Source organism: Anastrepha obliqua, chromosome 2, assembly GCF_027943255.1.
Source record: "Anastrepha obliqua isolate idAnaObli1 chromosome 2, idAnaObli1_1.0, whole genome shotgun sequence".
In the NCBI taxonomy this organism is placed as follows: Eukaryota; Metazoa; Arthropoda; class Insecta; order Diptera; family Tephritidae; genus Anastrepha; species Anastrepha obliqua.
In genome coordinates, this window is record NC_072893.1 from 103773592 (window position 1) to 103794276 (window position 20685).

Below are 20685 nucleotides of genomic sequence, written 5' to 3' on the forward strand. Positions count from 1 at the left end.
CAATGAAAGTAGAAATTTAAAGAAAGTACTTGAAATGAGCAGAAATGTAGAAATGAGTAGAAAGGAGCACAACTGCCAATGTGCAAGATGGCAAGGTGGCAAGATGGCAAGGTGACAAAGTCACCGAAAGTGTAAGATTGAATGAGCCGCGTTGCAAGGCAAATGTGCCAAATGGACATAACGTATTTTAAAAGCTTAAAAGCATTTACCGACATGTGGCCGTGACACTACAAATGCAACAACAAACAATAGCGCGAGCTAAAATCAAAATTAAAATTCTAACAAGCGTGCAACGGTAAACCCACTGCTTGCCAGTAAAAGTCTCGAGAAAATACAAGGAAGGAAATTGAAGCAAATTTGAGCAAAAAAAATTCTCATACTTACCGCCAAGTAAGCGCTTTGACCGCGTAGACGCGGTGGCGGCTCGGTGAATGGTTCGCCATTTGCCGCAGCCTTGTCGCGCCTGCAAGAAAAGAGAAAGGAAAAGGAAAATTACTACATAAACGCAATTAAAAATTATACAAAGGAAGAAAATTAAAATAGCAATGAGAAAAAATGAAGGCAAATAAAAAGACAAAATTGCAACATTTTTAAAGAAAATACGAAAAATTTATTGAACGCAAAAGCTTTGTTGGTAATTTTTGCAACAGCCAAACTCGTACATATATAGGGTGGCTGATGAAAGCCGCTACCAAAAAAAAATTGAATAACTTTTTTTCTTTTTAAGTTATCTGTTCCATTTTTGTTTTAATTTGCAGATTGATCTTTAAAATTTATTAAAATGGATAACTGGGACACGCAAACAAGAATTTGGATAGTCCGCCGCTATCACGCACTGGAGTCCGTAGTTTTGGTACGGAGAGAGTACAGGCGGATGTTTGGCGGCGATCCCCCGAGCAGATGGACCATAATGAGACTGGTGAATAATTTTGCTGAGCAAGGAACAGTCGCAAGAAGGCCTTATCATCGAAACCCACCAGTTCGGACGGAGGAAACGATCGCTGCTGTAGCTGCAGCTATACAAAGCAATCCAAGGGTTTCAACAAGAAGCTTATCTGCTCAACTTGGTGTCAGCCGATAGTCTTTGCAAACAATAATGCACAAAGATTTAGACTTATTTCTCTACAAAATTCAAATGGTTAACAAACTGAATGCAGCAGACTTGCCGATTCGCTTGGAATTTTGCCAGAAGATCCTGCAAATGGTGGAAGAAGACCAAAACATGTTAAACTGCCTTTTCATGTCTGATGAGGCCCATTTCGATTTAAACGGCAATGTGAACAAACAAAATTGTCGAATATGGAGTACTTCTAACCCACAGATACTCCACGAGACGGAATTGCATCCTCTTCGCGTGACAGTGTGGTGTGCGGTTTCTTCACGCTGTATTGTCGGGCCTTATTTTTTTGAAGAAAATGGTCACACCGTTACAGTTACTGGAGACCGTTATTTGAAAATGCTGAAAGAATTTTTCTATCCAGAACCACGCCGAAAGAGAATTCCTTTCAACTCTGTGTGGTTTCAACAAGATGGGGCAACGTCTCACATAGCCCAGACTGTTATGACAGAGTTGCGACGAAAATTTCCCAATAAACTGATTTCAAGAAACTCCGAATTTCGTTGGCCCCCCAGGTCACCTGACCTTACTGCACCTGACTTTTTCTTGTGGGGTTTATGTAAACAAGAAGTTTATAAAACAAAGCCAACAAATTTGGATGAACTAAAGCAATTTATTCGGGCAACAATTGCGGCTATTCCTGTCGCAACTCTCAAAGCAGCAATGAACAATTTTTTACTAAGATTCCGCACTTGTGTCAACGAGCATGGGGGGCATTTAAATTCAATTATTTTTAAAACTAGTTAAGCTACATTTAATAAAATTTAATGACCTTCAACTTGAAAAAAAAATAAATGAATTCCATACACTAAAAAAAAGTTATTTGAGTTTCTTAATGTAGCAAAATTCATCAGCCACCCTGTATTTTGCTCTGAATGTATGAAAACATGTAAATGTACGCTGATTTGAGTGTTTTCTCTTTTGACGCAGTCCATTGTTGCCCACTACCCGCCTTACCGTTCCTGCTGACCATTCCTTGATGTGAATACTCATGCAACGGTAATGCGAATAACCTACCCTCCGCCTAGCAATCGCCATCAAATTATATGTTAAATGAAATGAAAACAATAGTCATAACAAGAAAAGACAATAATAACCATAATCAAAGTCACACATAGAAGTTTAGTAGCCGCCAGAGTTGCCAAGAATTGATTTGAAATACAATAAGTTTAACCAAGTTTTAAGCAAAAAAAGTAGATTAAGTTGATCAGATTGGAGGTACTTTTTCGAATAGGGTTTTTTGACAGATCACGCGAGGCTACTATCAAGCGAAATACATAATTTTTTTTAGTATTCATTAACATTTCACCATGAAAAGACTTACGCCTCAACAACGTTTACAAATCGTAGAATAATTTTACGAAAATCGACGCGCTCTGAAAAGTGTTCATCGCGCGCTCAGACCAACTGATGGTGTACCTACGTCAATGACTATGACTTCGTCAATAAGCAAAATTGCCCTATTTGGGCTAAAGAGCAACCCGAAACCATTCAATAACAGCCATTACATCCTTACATCCATTGAAAACAACCGTTTGATGCGGCCTATGGGCTGGAAGAATCATCGGCACATATTTCTTCAAAGACCAAGCTGGCGTCAATGCAACAATGAATGGCGAACGCTATCGCGCTATGATAAACAACTTTTTGATGCCGGAAATTGAAGCCCGTGACAACATTTTGTTTCAACAAGACGACGCTACTTGCCATACAGCCTGTGAAACAATGGATTTTCTGCATCGTCCTTTCAGTGAGTAATTTATCTCTCGTCGCGGACCAGCGGATTGGCCATCAAGATCGTGTGATACCACATGCAGGATGGATCTTTTTGAAGTACTCTTTGGCCAGCCGCGGCTTCTGCTTCCCGGAGGATTACAATCTAGGGTCATTCTTGTGATGCTAGGGGGCGGTTTTCTAAGAGCGTGGCATATCTAACTCCAATTCTTGTGTTTTAGCTAGCGTAAGTTGGGCTATATATGCATATAATTTGCACTTGCACCCTTTATAAGAAGTTTGGCCGAGCTCCTCCACCAATTTCTTGTGTGCGTCTTTATGTTTTCCACAAATGCCTCCGAACGGCAGATGGTTTCTTATGAGTAGCTTTTTTATGGCAGAAAAACACTCGGAGGTTTGCCTTTGCCTACCAACCGCTGTTAGAAAAAAATTGTTCTATCATTTGGTGCTTCTTCCACGGAGCTTCGAACCCATGCAATACTGAAGAGTAATCACGTATCAACCCAATCGGCTACGGCGTCCGCAAGTTATATGGTTCCCACCAAGAAATAAGAGGACTCACTGAGACGTGAATTCTAGATTCATCCACTGGAATGCCACTGAAAGGGTAGGAGAACGGAAAAATAGAAAAAATGCGTATCCAAAACCGAATCACAAAACGATCACCAGCTAGAAGTTAGCTGCTTACCACAGCTTCATGCTAATCATAAATTTCAACATATGGCAATACAATATATATATCAGATCTTCTAACTCCAAGTTGGAGGAAGGGGCGTATTTTCTCTTAGTGTCTTAACATTCCATAGTCCGACTTTACTCCTTGTACGGTATCGAAATCCTATCTACGATCGCATTTGTTTTGTTATCCGAGGCTGATTATTTGAGGATTTGTTAGCGTATTGTGTTTTAAGTAAGTAGGTTGCTAGCCTTCCTACCCTATCTCGGTGATAGTTCATCTATCCGCACCTCCACGTAGTTGTTTGTCTGGTTTGGTCCGCGAGTGGTATTTTATTCCCGACTTACTCGACATGTATTAAAAAACCAAGTTGGATGATTAGTTTTTTATATACAGGGATGTATGTTTCAATCTCATCCTCTAAATAGCTGCCGCGGAAGGGACTCGAAATAATATTAATTTATCCTGTACAAATGTCCCTAACGAAAAAAGACCGGTTAGAACACCCATCACAGTCGAGATTTGAGTCTTTGTTATCTTAAGAAGAGATCTGACCTAGAAGGAATGAGCACAGAATTAGGTATCTCATCAATCTAGACTGGCATTTCAGTAGTGCAATGGTTGATATCATCACCAATGCCTAATGACTTCTGCCGCTGCTGCAGGGACGAGGAGGACTGGAGTGCATTGACAACTTTCTATGCCACTGTCCCGCTCTCACTAGAACGCGATGTCACTCTCACTTCTTACTTCTTTGTATATTTGACAGACATAGAATCTGAAGCCATCCACAATACTTCATCATTCATTACAGAAACGAAATGGTTTCACAAAGCTGGCAATATGAGAGGGAGCTTGGAACTGAACTAGTGGCATAACAAGGGGTCTCCAGGCCTGAGTGAGCCCTCTGTACACACTTATAGAGAGTGGAAATCACTGTACCCTAAACTAACCTAACCCAACCCTTTTGGAGCTCACTCGAATGCCTCCGATCCACGCGGCCTTTAAAATCTGTGTTTTCGCCCTGCACTCGCTGAGCTAAGTGTCAGCTCGCTTCGATCACGTTTTCAGAAGTTAACCACAGATAGCCAATGGAACCTCAATCCTCTCTTTGCACTTGCGCGGGAAAACCACCGCTCAACGCCTCTATCTGCATAATTCATTAATCGAGTGGCTTCCTGAATATGAGCTTAATACCCATATCAAAGTATTCGAATGCGACTTAAAGGGAAGTCAAATTCGCCGGCTTGTTTCGTGCGCATGTATTTTGATGTTGTTCCATAAGTCGTCTCCGAATGGCAGATATTTTTTATGAGGAGCGTTTTCATTACAAAAATGCAATCGGAAATTTGTCAGTACCTGCCGAGAGGCCACCGCATGGGGGTTCGAACTTACTCACCTCTAGCACTTTTTTCTAAGCACGCACGTAAAACACTATCTAACTTAAAATAAAAGTATCCATAAAAATTTATTTAGAGTTGGCAACTCATGATTTGCGATGATAACACTTCAATCTGCAAAACTTTTACTGATGGAAAATGTCAAGAAAGCATTTAGGCAAAGCCTTGGATTTATACACATTTCCAAAGGCGACCAAAAAATACAACAATATCAAACATATGTGAAAAAATACAAGAAAAATAAAAATAGTTCCATAGAAAGCGGAAAAGTGAAAATGAAAATGGAAAGTATCTCATAACAATCCACGTCAATCAAGAAATCAAGTAAGTGAGGCCTTTTTTACATAATCATAGTTATGAATGTGTCAGGATGATTAATCATTCGATACCACCTTGGTATCGATAGCAGAAAAAATTGCATGTATTCAAGTGTCGAGGAAAAAATTTTAATTATAAACCACGGACAAATTTTTTTTAAATTGAACTAGGTTGCTCAATAAGTTTTCCCTTCGATAAGGGAGGGCAGGGTACTAGTCTACTTTTTTTGTTATCTTGGTACGCTCCTCATATGAACCTATGAATTGACATTTCAATTTGTCAATTTATTCTTTGTTAACAAGCCATTTAGTATCGAAGTGTCACAGTATTTTCTATAATGGAAACAATCAAGCATCGTGCAGTGACTGAATTTTTCTTTTTGGAAGGTTTAAATGCAAAGGAAATTTTTGAACGAATTTTGAAAGTGTATGAGGACTTTTCGCTATCAATTAGTACAGTAGAAAGATGCGTTGTTAAATTTAAACAGGGTCGTCAAAGGATATCGTAGGATATCGTATTGGAAGCCGTCAAGTGACTGATGGAGATTTAGTAGAAGCTCTCGGCATCTCATTGAGTAGTGCAAGAAATATTTTGACTAAAGTATTGGGTTTCAGAACGCTGTGTGCACACTGTACACCGCATTTGCTAACAATGGAGCAAAAACTCATTCGAATGCGACTTCCTCAGCAACGTTTAGAGCGTTTTCGAAAGAATAAATTCGATTTTGTACATCGATTCATTACTATGGATGAGACTTGGGTCTATCACCGTGATTCTAAATATCAACAAGCGGCTAAAGAGTGGTGTGAACCGGGTTCTTTGACTCCGAAACGAGTTCGTGTCCAGAAATCGGCCAAGAATCAGTTAGTTAGCAACAGTTTTTTTGGAATGCGAAAGGAATTTTTTTCGTGGATCACTTGCAAACTGGTAAAACAATATATTCTGAATATTATTGACCCTTTAGACCAGCTAAAGGAAAAAATTCGTGCAACAAGACCCACTTTGCAAAAGAAAAAAATTGTGCTTAATCAGGACAATGCACCGTGACATAAGAGCATTTTGACAATGGCTCAAATCCATGAATTAAAGTTTGACTTATTGGAGCATCCACCACATTTGGCCTCTAGCGACTTCCAACTGTTTCGAGACCTAAAAAAATTCATTGAACAAAAATAAATAAATAGCACTTCTGTTAGGTGTTTGTCCAACCTCCTTCTCCTATTTGTGGCCTGCGTCTTGATGTTGTTCCACAAATGGAGGGGCCTACAGTTTAAAGTCGATTTTGAACAGCAAATGGTGTTTTATGACGAGCTTTTTCTTGGCAGAAACACACTTGAAGGTTTGCCATTGCCTGCCGAGGGACGACCGCTATTAGAAAAATCTTTTTCTTCATTTTGGTCTTTCACCGAGATTCGAGCCTACGTTCTCTCTGAATTCCGAATGGTAGTCATGCACCAATTTATTCGGCTACGATGGCCACATATATAACATATATTAGCTTTACCGAAATGAAAGACCTACCTTTATTATTGTATATTACATTTACGACACTCTTGTGTTTGCACTACAATTTTTTCTTAGCCCATTTTAAAGCCTATGGTTATTGGCATTTAGAAATAAGTGATTGAGTCATTATTTCCGTTTTTGCATTAAAATTAATACCCTAGTTTGTTTCATCACAAGCAGTATAACTAATTTTCATTTCAAATCCTGCTCTGTGATGTGGCATTGATGCCCCATTACTGGCTCTTTGATTGCAAATCTTCACTAATTTTCTGTGCATTATCACACACGCGCCCCATTCTACTGCCCATATTACCGCAATGGGTGGAGCACCAATGGCGCCCATAAAAATATAGTTTAGCACAATTCGTACATTATTTCCGGTTTCCTGTTGTCAACGCCACTCATCACCGAAATACGACCACCTACCCGCCACTATTCAACCACCGAGCAATGAATCGCAATACGGCGAGTTTGTTTTGTGTTCAGCTCGTTCTCCCTTCTCGCCTTCACTCCGCTTCTGTAACTCCGTCATTTGCTGTCCGCCCGCTGTACAACAACCTTATGTCATGTCCTGTAAATATTTACCGTCACAGGACCTTTTCGCTACTTTACTGTGTGTGAATGCGCTGGATGCTGGAAAAATGTGAACATAATGAGTTTTTGCGGTTTTGCGATTACCCAGGCAGAATGGCTGAATGGAGGATGAAATGGAGGTAGCAACTACAGTGGGTGGTGGTGGATAGTGGAGGACACGGATAGAAAATGCCTAAACATTTGCACAACCAACTCAGATTCCTGCTGACCAAATGTCTACATAACAGGACTCATATTTTGACTGCCACCAGAGCTGCCGCCGACTCGCCGCAGCTACAGCTCCATCACTTCATACACATGTGCATGGCGCGTATGTTTGTGTTTGACCGCAGTACTCGTTAAAATTCTTTACGTTGTTAGTTATTTGGAACTTTTTTTCCTTCCCCTCCCTATTCCCACTGCCACCAACTACTCCGTATATATTTGCTACAACTGTTGTTGTCACTATAAGTTGTTATATTTGTTTGGGTTGCTGCTGTCATGTTTCGACTTCAAATGGCAAATGTTGTCGATTTTCGTCCCCGCCGTTCATTGTCTTCAACATGGCTTTCATCGTAGGTCAAATCGCTTTGGAAAGAGATTTATGCGACAAGTTCAAACAAAAGTTAATTAAACAAACTGCTGTGCAACGCACTGGCGGTGGCGTTCAGGAGGAGGAGCCGCATGTAGGTTAAACTCCGCATGAGCAAAGATTTTGCCCAATAAATATTAAGCAAAGTTTATTCTACTCTTTGATGTTCTACTCCTGAGTGGTCTGGGAAATCTTTTAATGAAATATCCGCTATGTGCGGGCGAGTACATACTCAAATACTTATGCATATACACACATATACTCACACATATTCGTATATTATAAATCATTTGGATATTTAATTTTAATGCTCGCAATTGCGCTCAGATACATTACTTCGTCGACTACGTTTTTGTTTAAATCACTTAAAGGACCATAATTTATGGATACTGTGTGGCGCTCAACTTACACTCTCTGATAACGTCAGTTATTTGGATCAACTTCTGAGTGTAAAATTGTTCTGGCTACCAAATATTGCATATGGAATGAAATGGACTATGGCTGGGTCTTTCTGTTTCAGAAGAACCATTTGCAAATACTGAGTTCTCCCAGCAATGTGATTTTTCTATGTGATAGTTATCTTCACATCTTATTAAGTAAAGGACCTAAAATATTTAAACATGTAAGTTAATAACGATGCATAGAATGCTTCGATTTGCATTGGATTTTTTGTATTCTGAAGCTAATCTCTCCTTCACATAAATGGCTGAAATTTCCCAAAGAGACGTGTCTATACGAGAAAATCATAAAATAAATTTTCAAACAAATCAAATATGACACAGCTGATTGGAGTACTGTTTATTTGTTACAAGTCCTTGAAATGTTCACTATCTCTTTGCATTAATTAAATTTATCAATTATTTCCTATTACTATTAAAATTTAGCAAACACTTTTCCATAAAACTTATGCTTGTGCGTATGTTCGCTGCGTGATAAACTCCATTAAGAGGGCAAAAGCAGGCAAAGTAAAGATGGAAAAAATTAGCTGTCTGATTTCTATATCCACGGATTTGTTGTTGTGTTGCGCACTACTCTTTGTTTTATGCTTTGACTTAACAACAGCGCAGTGCATGCCGAGTATTTGCTAGTGGTAATTAAAATAGTTAATTCTCCAGCGGGCTAGGAGGTTAGAATTTGCTCGCGGTAAACGAATACCTGCCGTAAGAGGCGACTAAAATATACACCTCAGCCTTTAAGTTAAGAGAATTAAAGCAGCGCTAATACGTTTAGCAAAATAGGTACAGGCCAAGCCGTTTGGCGACGATGAGAACACTTCCATCATTGTACTAAATGTCATTGAGAATGTTGGACTCAGAGGAATACTCTTAATACTCTCCATGCATGCGTTTGAACCAATTGTCTAAGCACTTTTGCCACTCTGAATGAGGTACCTCCAAAATATGTATTCTGAATGCCACTACCGCTTCTTCAGGTGTCGAAAAACGTTGACCTCTCAGTTTGTTTTTTACGTACGGGAATAAAAAGAAGTCATTCGGTGCCAAGTCAGGACTATACGGCGGATGACCCATTAATTCGATGTTTTGGGTGCTCAAAAATGCAGTTGTTTGAGCCGATGTGTGAGCGCTCGCATTGTCCTGGTGAAGAGTGATCTGTCTTTGGCGATTGGTTTTCCTAATTTCTTGGAAGACAACTGGCAAACAAATAGTTGTGTACCACTCAGAATTTACTGTTCTGCGTTGTTCTAGTGATACGGTTGCTACATGTCCAGTTTTTCCGAAAAAACAGGCCACCATTTGCTTGGAAGTGCTGCGTGCGCGAACAACTTTTGTTGGATTTGGCTCAACTTGAAACACCCATACAGTCGACTGCTGTTTACTTTGGGGCTCATACGCGTAAATCCATGATTCATCATCTGTCACGATGTCATAGACGTGTTTCGAAGCCCCGCATTTCCTTCGACCAATCGACACGACCCTTTTTTGAGCGATTGACAAATTGTGTGGGATCCAACGCGAACAAATTTTTTTGACAGTCAAATGTTTATGCAATATTGAATGCATGCTGGCCCCACTAATGCCTAAGATTGTCTCAATCTCACGATAGGTCACATGAAGATCATGCAATATCAGTTCGCGCACAGCATCAATGGTTTTCGGAACAACAACTGATTTTGGACGACCTTCACGAAATTCGTCTTGGAGTGAACTACGACCACGATTGAATTCACCATACCATCGATAAACACTGGTCCTTGATGGAGCTTCATTGCCAAAAAATGAATTAAGTTCAACCATGCAATGTTGCTGAGTTAATCCACGTCGAAAGTGGTAAAAAATAATAAAATAATAAAAATGTCAAACTTTGCAATACAGCTATCAGTTGCCAGATTGCAACACCAGGGTTGCCAAATCCCGAAATATAAAAGGCACCCCTCGTATCACTATGGTGCAAAAGTTGAGGACTAGAAGTAAATCCAGAAAAAACGGGACTGATACTGTTCACCAGAAAACATAAAATACCTACTCTTCAACAAATGCTTTTAGGGGTAAACCCGCTTAAGTTAACAGAAAACGCGAAATATCTACTGGATAGGAAGCTAAATTGGGGGCTCACAGTCGCAGATAGAGTACGCAAAGCTACGACGGCGCTATACTCCTGCGGAAGGCTCATTGGGAAAAAATGGGGTTTGAAACCCAGAATGATACACTGGTTGTACACAGCAGTAATTAGTCCAATTCTCTACTACGGTATTGCAATATGTTGGAATGCCCTGGAGAAGGTCGTGAACATTAAAAGAGTTGACAGGGTCCAAGGACTTGCATCTGTTTTTATAAGCGGTGCAATGTCGACCACACCATCGAAAGCACTATATGTGATATTAAACTTTCTTCCGGTATACCTGCAGACAAGTAAGTGGTCAAACACAGACTATTGTCACGGTAAAATTCTGGATGGCACGTTGGCGCTTCCCGGACAGTCCCGCCTATACTTGCCACTACAACTGAACATGGTAAGGCAGGGCGAGTCCATCCATGTGTATACATACAGATGGATCAAAGCTCGATAGCAGGGTGGGCGGAGGTGTATATTCCAAGCATCTGGGGATCTCCTTCAGTTTTCGGCTTCCCGACTCCTGTTGTATCTTTCAGGTTGAACTGATGCCAATAATGACAGTCGTGACACTGGTGCAGTGTGATGCGATACTTGGAGATGATATCTACATTTTCACTGATAGCCAGGCGGCGATAAAATCCCCCACAAAACAGTCGACAACCTCCAATATAGCCATGAAATGCCGCGGATCTCTTAAAGAGATGGCTGAGTCATTTCACCTAATGATAACATGGGTTCCTGGCCATTGTGACATTGAGGGAAACTGCAGAGCCGATGAACTAGCGAAAATCGATACCAAATTGACTGATGAGTACATAGACAATGATATAGGTATACCCTTGCAAACATGTAAACTACGTATCCGCGAGGAAATTGTAAGAGTAGTGAATGAAAGATGGCGTAATGAAGGCACTTGCAAAATCGTCCGACAGCTGTGGCCGACGCACGCAACGTCTACTAAGAAGAGATTAGGACAGTTTTAACACACTGATTTCATTTATTACGAGGCACTGCCTAATCGGTAGGCACGCCCAGAGAATGGGTGTGCTAACACTTGACTTCTGCAGAAGTTGTGTAGATGAAGAAGAGGAAGAGACGATCCTGCAGCCTCTGTGTCGCTGTCCTGTTCTATCCAGACGTAGACTCGCCATTTTAGGCGGACGATTCTTTAATGAATTCAAATATCTCGGGTGTTTCGAAATTAAGGATTTTACGAAATTTTTGAAAAGTACACATTAGTTTCAGGAGGAATAAGGACTAGTTCCCCACGCGGCATCACAATGGGCCATGAGCCTGAGTGTGTCCTACAATGTACAACCTCTTCAACCTAACCTAACCTAGAAGTGTCTCTAAAAACTCTACCCTCTATTCCCATTTTGGGAGAAAGTATATAGAGACGCTCTCAACCACACTTTCAGTCTGATGTTGCAAGTAAATACTACATGTTTTTGTGTTATAAAATAGTTACAATCAGGTTCTATGGTGCACGAGGAGACCAGGACAGCAGTAAGTAAGTAAGTGATGCTTTCAATGACTCTTGTCTTCAAAGCCTTCGTGGTAACTGATGATTGCCTCACTTTTCTTAACTCGCTATAAGCCAAAACTTCCAGGTCATAGTAGCGAAGAGTAGGAAATCAAAGAGTTTGACGAACGAAATATCCTAAACCGTGAAGTTTCTATCTGATATCATTCTACCGTAAGTAATTTAACTTTCGGACCCAAAAGTCAGAGCACGCTTAAGCGAAGCAATATGCTCCTTCGGTCTAGGTCACAATTTCCATACTTTTCCCAAAAATCTCAGCCGAGCATAACTACTAGACTACATTTTAGACTCTCCTTTAGACATTTTTAAGCCTATAGTTCATAATGCTTAGAGTAAGAAATTGGGTCATCATTTTCTCTTTTGAGTTATAGTTTTAATATTCTAGGCTTTTTTGGGCTGATTTTCATTTGAAAAGCGATGCTCGAGTAAGGAAATGGTTGACCCAAATCACACTTTACAAGCCGCATAAGACATATTCGAGTATAAAATATTTTACATAAATACCCAATCCAGCTTAAATTACATTAATTGCTATGTAGTCGAACCCTAGGAGTCCTAGCATTCATTTAGGCGAAAGTTTCTTCGGCAACTACCATGAAGAACATAGTACAAGGCTTAGGGTTTTTATTATAGATCGCAGTTTCTGTCACAAGGTCGTTCCGGTAATGTAGAACCGACTGTCGATATAGTAACATCGATATATCCACTTGGGTGATGAGAGCACTATAGTACGGAATTCATAAATTCATGAAAATCATTTGAGTTCATCACCGTCTCTATTACAGTGTAGTGTAGCATAATGTTATTAATAATTATCTCGGATTTCGGATATGCTTTTCGTATCTCTACTATATGTACGACCAAACTCGATGTGAAGATACCTTGAAAGGAAGACTACGCAAACTGTGGAAAAGTAAAATTTATATGCTATGGAGCCCAAACTAAGAATTAGAGTCGTATAAGAAGCACTCCGTTCCAATATTGCAGTTAACCACAAATTAATGCTTCTTTACTTTTGATACATAGTTCAAATATTGGATGTAACAGAACGAAGTAGTCTATAGCGCCTAAAAAGGTATTTTATATCTCATACTTCATCTCCTACCAAATTTCCTTACAGACATTCAGACTCCATTACGAATGCTGAAATTCATTGCAGAGGAATTCTCTTCGCTTAGTGGTTGGACTACAATGGAGCTCAAGTATTTGAAACTCTTCCAGACCAAGACCGAACGTTTGCATAATATACAGTAGCAGACACTGAAATCCAGACACTTGCGTAGCGATCAATTGCAATAGAATTTTGCCGGAATCATGTAGGCATAACTTTGTTTGTGACACCGTTTTACCATTATTTGAATGTGTGATTCGTAAGTTGCGAAAAAAGTGGAAAACTCGGAACCATGAAAAAATTTGCGAAACTAAAATTTTAATCTGACGTCACAAAAACTACACCCTTCGCGAAATAAGTGCTAAAGTTAGATTTAGTAATTCCCTCGAACTAATTTCAACTCCCAGGTAGAAAAAATATAATAGTACCCAAAACTTAAAATACCCATGAAAGGTCGGGGTTTGAAGATATAAAGACTGTGACGCTGGAAGAGGTCAAGGTCATAGCCAAAAGCACATAACAGAAGAGTTACAAGAGTTGGAAAAAGTACTGGCACAAGTGTGTTTTAACTGGGTGGAGAATTACTTTAAAAGGGTTGAAATAAATATTGATGCGCAAAAAAATATTATTTTAGAGAAACAAAACATTACAATTTTTTAACCAAAAAAAACCGCTATAAGAGTAGAAGCAGAATTTGATGAACTTAAATTTTGATAAAACTAAATTTTGAAAGAAGTTAATTATAAAAGCGTAGAAGGATTTGTTAAAATTAAAGTTTGAAAAAACATGTAACTAAAAAAGAGTAGAGGGATTTGAAAAAATTAAAATTTGAAAAAAAGGAGTACAAAAATTTAATAAAATTAAGTTTTGAAAAAATTAAATAAAAAAATCTTGTGAAATCGAGTGGAAATTTGAATTTTTGTATCTCAACCCTTTACAGTGAAGCCGTTCACTAGCTGAATTTTAATAATTTGTTTCACTACGCGCACTTAGTCTCTTTTGCAAATTTTCTGCACTGCCATCTTATCAAAGTTCCTTTAATGCATTGATTATTTCCACAAGCATACCTAAATGAAATCCTTAAATATTTCATCCTTTCACTGCTGTCAGTTTAATGTCAGCAAATTAAACGCATTTATATGCATTCCGCCCCACTTGATGCGAAGGCACATAAGAGTCGGCGGAAAAATCCACCACAAAAGCCAACAGTGCAGCAATGATGAGAATGCCGCATTAGAAAAGTAAAAGCTAACGGGAGTATGAGCACGTTGCAACCGAAGTGAGTGAGCGAAGCAACAACAAAAATCAAAAACCAGCCACTGCCAAAACCTGAACGGCAATTTCGAAGTTGAAGTAAAAGTGTTGGAGGAAACTAGCAGCCAGTCGCAGTATTCAATGCCAATGTCAGGTTAACAAATCGCTGCAATTTACCAAAAAAACCTTCAACAAAAGAGAAGCAATGAAAGCTAAAGTTGAGAAGAAAAAAAATAATGATTGCGCCAAAAAAGTACAATGCACGCTCCTGCTCCTACTCGCTTAGCTACGGGAATTATGTGAAGCTGCATGGGAAGCTAGAATGTTTAGCAGCATTTCAGGCGCTCAGGAGCATCCTGTATTCAAGTATGTACACCATGGGAAGAAAGGATTTGCAAGCCACAATTGTTTGCGGTATGCAAAAGGGTAGCCAGCCCACGAGCTGACTACTGGTGGAGAAAAAGGCGCGGGGGGCAGTAGTAAACTTTGCGGAATATAATCAGCCGCGCACAGCAACTATGCTTATTTAAGTTGCAGGCAGACAATAGCGGCAGGCGCGCTGAGATTGTTAAATTGACAAGTGAATAGGCGAGGTAGACGCAGTACTGTTGCATTATTCTTGTAGTCTTGCACCAAAAAAGCCACACAGACACTTTGATTGTTGCAGAAGAAACGATCTAACTGTTGAAGAAAAAAACAAGTGGCTTAGTTGCGGTACTCATACCTCGCACACCCCTTTCATTTTCTTGCTTCGTTTAACTGCAAAGAAATCGCATCAACCAGTGTTGGCAGTGGAAATTAATTGTAGACACACAACGAAGAATTTATGCCTTGAATACTAATGATTTTTTTAAAGTTGCTGATACATTTTTTTCCTGAATGCAAAAAAGGTGCGGTTCAAATTATGTGAAGTCTTAAAATGAAAACTCTGAAAATTAAATTTTAAAGTCATGGAAAGAAAGAAGGTTAAGGGAGGTAAATTTAAGCGTCCACAGTAGCCGAATGGGTTGGTACGTGACTATCATTCGGAATTCAGAAAGAACGTAGGTTTGAATCTCCGTGCATGAAGCAACAAAATGATAGAACAAATTTTTCTTCCACATAATAGCGGTGGCCCCTCGGCAGGCAATGGTGTGTATTTCTGGCATGAAAAAAGCTCTTCATAAAAAATATCTGCCATTCGAAGTCGGCTTAAAACTGTAGATCCCTTCTTTTGTACAACAACATCGAGACGGGCGCCACAAATAGGACGAGGAACTCGCCCAAACAGCAAGAGTGTAGGCGCCAATTATTATTATTTTTTTTAATTTAATTCTGTGAAAAAGAGACATATATTTTAAAAGCTTTCTTTGCAGGTGCAGATAGTGTTAGTTTCTTTAGTAAATTTTCATTGCAAAATATTGAAAATTGACTAATGACAGTGAATCTCCGGAAGTATCTAAAAAAAAATTATTTTGCGGCATACCTACATCTTTAATCGCAATAGAATCAGCTGAAACAAAAAAATTGAAATATTTTTGCTTCAAGAAATGTTTCAAGGGATATCCCGAAGATAGCTGAAGATGCAGGGTATAGAAGCTCGGCCTGAAGCAACATATGCTCAAATACTCATAATTTATACAATTTTACTCCATTCAACCTGAAACTTGGCACTATATTCTTGTGTTGTTATGCATTCCTTTAATAAAATTGAAAAATAAAGAAAGTTTAAAAACCTTACCGTTCCTAATGCCAGAAGCAGAAACAAGCCGCTGAATCCACTTAACCCAATGCCTTGCAGAGGAAAGGTATGGCTTCCATATTTTATACTTATCAATTTCTACCGCTGTCAATGACTCAATTTATATGTGACTTCTGGGGATGTCAGTCCCCTAATCTCCGGATCCCGCAATCTCAACTTTTTAAGTAATGAAAATCCCGAGAGTAGACGCTACCAATTTCTGAACAATTTATGCCTTTTTTCAATTTAATACATTGAGTGCCAACCGGCGGAAAGTAGATGAATATACAGCATGGATATATAATACATACACCTATGTTCAAAATAATAGCTGCGCAACGAGTTAATAAGCTTTACCTTTTCTTATTTTGTAATTAATTTATTTTTTATGTTTTACAACAGCTTCGAACTTCGATTCAATTCACAAAACTCTGGCGAAATTTCTAAAAAAGGAATACATCAAAACTTCCAAATTTTAATTCAGAATTTTCATAAAAATTCTGGGTGTACAGTTTTATAGTCTATTAGATTTTAGTATAATAAACAGTAAGTTTTAAGTCGCTCGAAAATCGTGTTAATTTTGGCAATTTTTTTTCGCTGAATTTTTTGAGCATTTTCTTCCATATAAAACACTTTGAATCATAGAATTTTTATGGGAGAAAACTGTCAACATCGCATGCCAGTAAAATTGTCAAGGCAGCGATCCGAAACATGCCAGTAAAGTAGCAAAGCAAAGGAGAATAAGACTAAGGTTATGCAGTGGTCAGACCTCAATGCTGTTTAGAACTTGTGGACTGATGTTGAGAAAGCCGTTTGGAAGGAAAAACCAACAAATACTAAGAATTAATGGGAGCTAATTCAAAGAGCGTGCCCAGCATTCCACTGGAAAGATGTCGCCGTCTTGTCGACAAAAACAAAATATTTGTCAATAATTTAAGAAACATTGGCTAAGCAATGCTATTCAAAATATCGCAGCTACACATGCATACTTATTTAACATTTATAAAAGGTTTTTCAATAAGGGCGGGTAGATGTTGAAATGGAATAAAATGGCGTTTGCTGTGTGGCACGTAGCGCCGTCCTGCTGGAACTACATGCCGTCTAGGTCCATATGGTTCAATATGGGACATAAGAAATTGGAAGGGTCACCACGTTTACCGAAAATGGGCGCAATGCGCGCAACGTTTGCGTTAATGAACACTCATTTTGATAATAAAGTTTTATCATTTGAACGTTCTGTTCAATCGTGTAACTTGCCATGATGATTTGGCATAAACAACTGAATAATAAATAAAAGATTTGACAGATGTCACCAAAACAAAATGGCTGCCACAGGACGCCAAAATCGACCCGCGCCAATTGAAAAACCCTTTATATCGAATCGCTTACGAAAGACTTACTTATATAATATAGTTTAGTAATACATTTTAAGATATCTGAGCCATTTTCTCAACTAACTCCTGGCTTCCTTTAGAAGGTCCACAAACACCTTTTTGTGCTTACAAATCTCTCGGGCCAATAATCTCTTAGCCAAATATGAAGGCTCATAGGATTATTTAATTTTAAGAGATACCAATGATACGAATTCTCTCCAATCGACCACTTTCGGGTTTGATTAATTATGGCAGTAATCCGAACATTCTCAGTGTACCCCAATCACATATTTCTACCAAAGATTTGTTGGATGAGTATGAATTGGGTGGCAAATATAAAGATTTGCTGAGTAATGGAAGTGGAGTGCTAGATGCAATAGAGCAAAATCTCCGGGCGAAGCGGAAAAAGTGCGATATATTGTGGGAAAGAGTTTTCCAAAAATTAAAACCAACATTCTTAGCTTTCCCTTTACCTTAAATTAGGTACAAACGTATCAAGAAGAGGAACTGTACGTCGAGTGAAGCAGCTACGTCATGGCAATATTTTTACACGGCTTCGCCTATGTGTATGACTGCTGCTCCGGTATATTAGTAAAGGAATGCCGCTCTGACTTGCCAATGGAATCACTAATTGAAGCTTCAAATGGAGAAAATGAAAGCCGAAGTGAGGCCTTAGTAACCGCGAAGAAGCCGCAACCCACTTCACAAAACCAAGGAAAGGGAGACGTTTGAAGAAATCAGATGAAACTTATAAGGCAATGACGGGAGAAAATGTAGAAAAAAAATTAATGAAGTAAGAAAAGATTCTGTTAAAGAAAAAGAAATTTTAAGAAATTATAAAAAGAAGAAAATAATTATTTATAAATAAACCTAAATATAATAGTACACTTAGCAGTTAGTTATATAAATATTGCCCGGGTGTTCTTTAGCGGCATGAAAACTATCGATATCCATAACTATGGCTTGACAGCTGAGACTGGTAAATTGTGGTGACATTTCTGTTCAGCAAAGTTTGGCAATACATCACTAACCACTTCCGCTAACAAAACTCGGATAAGTTCTTGGTTCGAAGCATGTGAATATCTGAGTTATTTTTTCACTTTTTTCCATTTCAACAGATTAGCTACGCTTTGTTACTATTTTGATGTTTTTTCTTACGACAAAAATTAGTTAATCAAACTGCCTTTGTCTAATTTACGAGTGTGCCGTAGAGTTTGAGCAATTTCAGTTAGAAGGCCTTTTACTCTCCTGCGCTAGAGTGGATTCTATTAAAATGATGCAATCCTATGTGCAATTTCTCGCTGCTTGAAGCGCTTAATTTCGACCTTTTAAATTTAGGCAAATCATAATTTATTCAAGCAAATGATATTTGAGACTGCTGTGTTTATGAATTACAAACAAAAGTATACATATACATTAGGGTGGGCGAAATAGTTTGGAAGTATACAGATAATACTAAGAGTAAGTGTGGAAGTGTGTGCGGCCGCCGTAGCCGAATGGGTTGGTGCGCGACTAACATTCGGGAGCGTGTAGGTTCGAATCTCCAGGCATGAACATCAAATTAAAAGAAAAAGTGTTTTCTAACGGTCGCCTCACGGCAAGCATTGGTAAACCTACGAGTGTATTTCAGCCATGAAAAATATCCTCATAAAAATATCTGTATTCATAGTCGGCCTTAAACTGTAGATCCATTTGTGCAACAACATCAAGACGCACACCACAAATAGGAGTAGAAGCTTGGCCAAACACCCAAAAGGGTGTACGCGCCAATTATGTATGTATTTGTAATTTGGTACGATAAGGTCAAAATTCGAAGTAGTTTAAAATAACAAGGATTTTTGCCATTTTTTTTTTTTTGCTAACGAAATGTCAAGCAAATAAAATGTCGAAGAAATGTTAAATGAAGCAAATGCACAAGACCACCACTAAAAAAATCTGTAAAATTTTACATTGTATGTTCAGAGTATGCTTCGTGCTATAATTGAATTTTTTCTCCTATACCTCGGCCGCATGCCACCTAGCGCACTAATCTTATGTATGCTGAAAGTATCAGGGAAGTAGCATGTCGGTAAATTAATTTACAACCGCCTAGAAAACTCCCACTGAAGCGACTAAAGCAAAAGCGACCTTATATAAAAATATAATTTAGTAACAGATAACGTTTCTCTGATCTGGGTTGCAGGACATAGCAATTGTCACTGAGATTGCCTGGGGTCGACTGAATTGGCATCAGAGGTCTCCCATCCAGTCAGCGGCATCCCTCTGGCTGTTGTCAAAGTGGAATTGCAACATTATTTCTCAGAAAAGCACAGATCAGATGGGGCTCAATTTCTTCATGTGCTATTTCGAAAACTCTTTGGCCCCAGTGCAATAGACGCAAGACGTAGATAGTTCTGGGGACTCCATGCCATTCAATTTCCAAACTTGTATCTGTGTTTACCGGTTATTGCACGATAGGCACCCACACACAAAAGCTGGGTTTACCATTTAATACCTTTTGCAGAAGCTATGGGGAGCTTTCTCATATGGAGACCCTTGAGTGCTTTCTCTGAAAATTACCGGATTGGCCGCCAGATGATTAAGGTCACTGGGTCTCTTCTTTCTTTGAGCCTGGCGCAGTTATCCAACCTGAGTCCCATTAACCTTCTCCTTTACATCAACAACTCTGGCTACTTGGGAGAGCTAGCCTAGTACTTCAATCATTTCGTCTATATTTTTCAGATAAAAATGTTTGGGCTCCAAACATATTCTTCAACACTTTGATTTCACGCAAAAAAGTTGACCCGCCCTACCTATAAAACATAAATATAGATATATATATTAAAAATACGTTTACATATACATTTATAGGTATATGTTATTGCACATACACACACACATTCATGTCTGGCTGTGAGTTAATTGTGATTTCTCATTATTGCTTGCTTGTTAAGAAATTTCCTATGCTTCCGTTGATAGAAATTTTAAGTAAATATTTTAAGTAAATACTACTTTTATACGATTATGTTTGTATCCCCCTTACTGAAATTAAAATGTTTGTATTTCTATCCTAAAACTCCCATACTCCGTTGTGTCAGTGCCACTTTATAATCACCTTCCGTCACTTAAAAAAATTATAGTCCCACCGCGAATTTACAAATTGTAAATATTTGAAAAAGGTTTATTGAAAATGGCAGAGGTTGTATTTAATTGTC

The 20685-nt window shown here is 38.8% G+C and overlaps 1 long non-coding RNA gene across 1 annotated transcript in view; it reads right to left on the reverse strand.

The window, feature by feature from the left end:
• Window positions 1–384: 384 nt before the first annotated feature.
• LOC129239182 (uncharacterized) overlaps window positions 385–20685 on the reverse strand; it is a 77933-nt gene continuing 57632 nt past the window's right edge. The window contains exon 4 of the long non-coding RNA XR_008581825.1: window positions 385–463. This is a non-coding gene — a long non-coding RNA (uncharacterized LOC129239182). The remainder of the gene's footprint in view (window positions 464–20685) is intronic.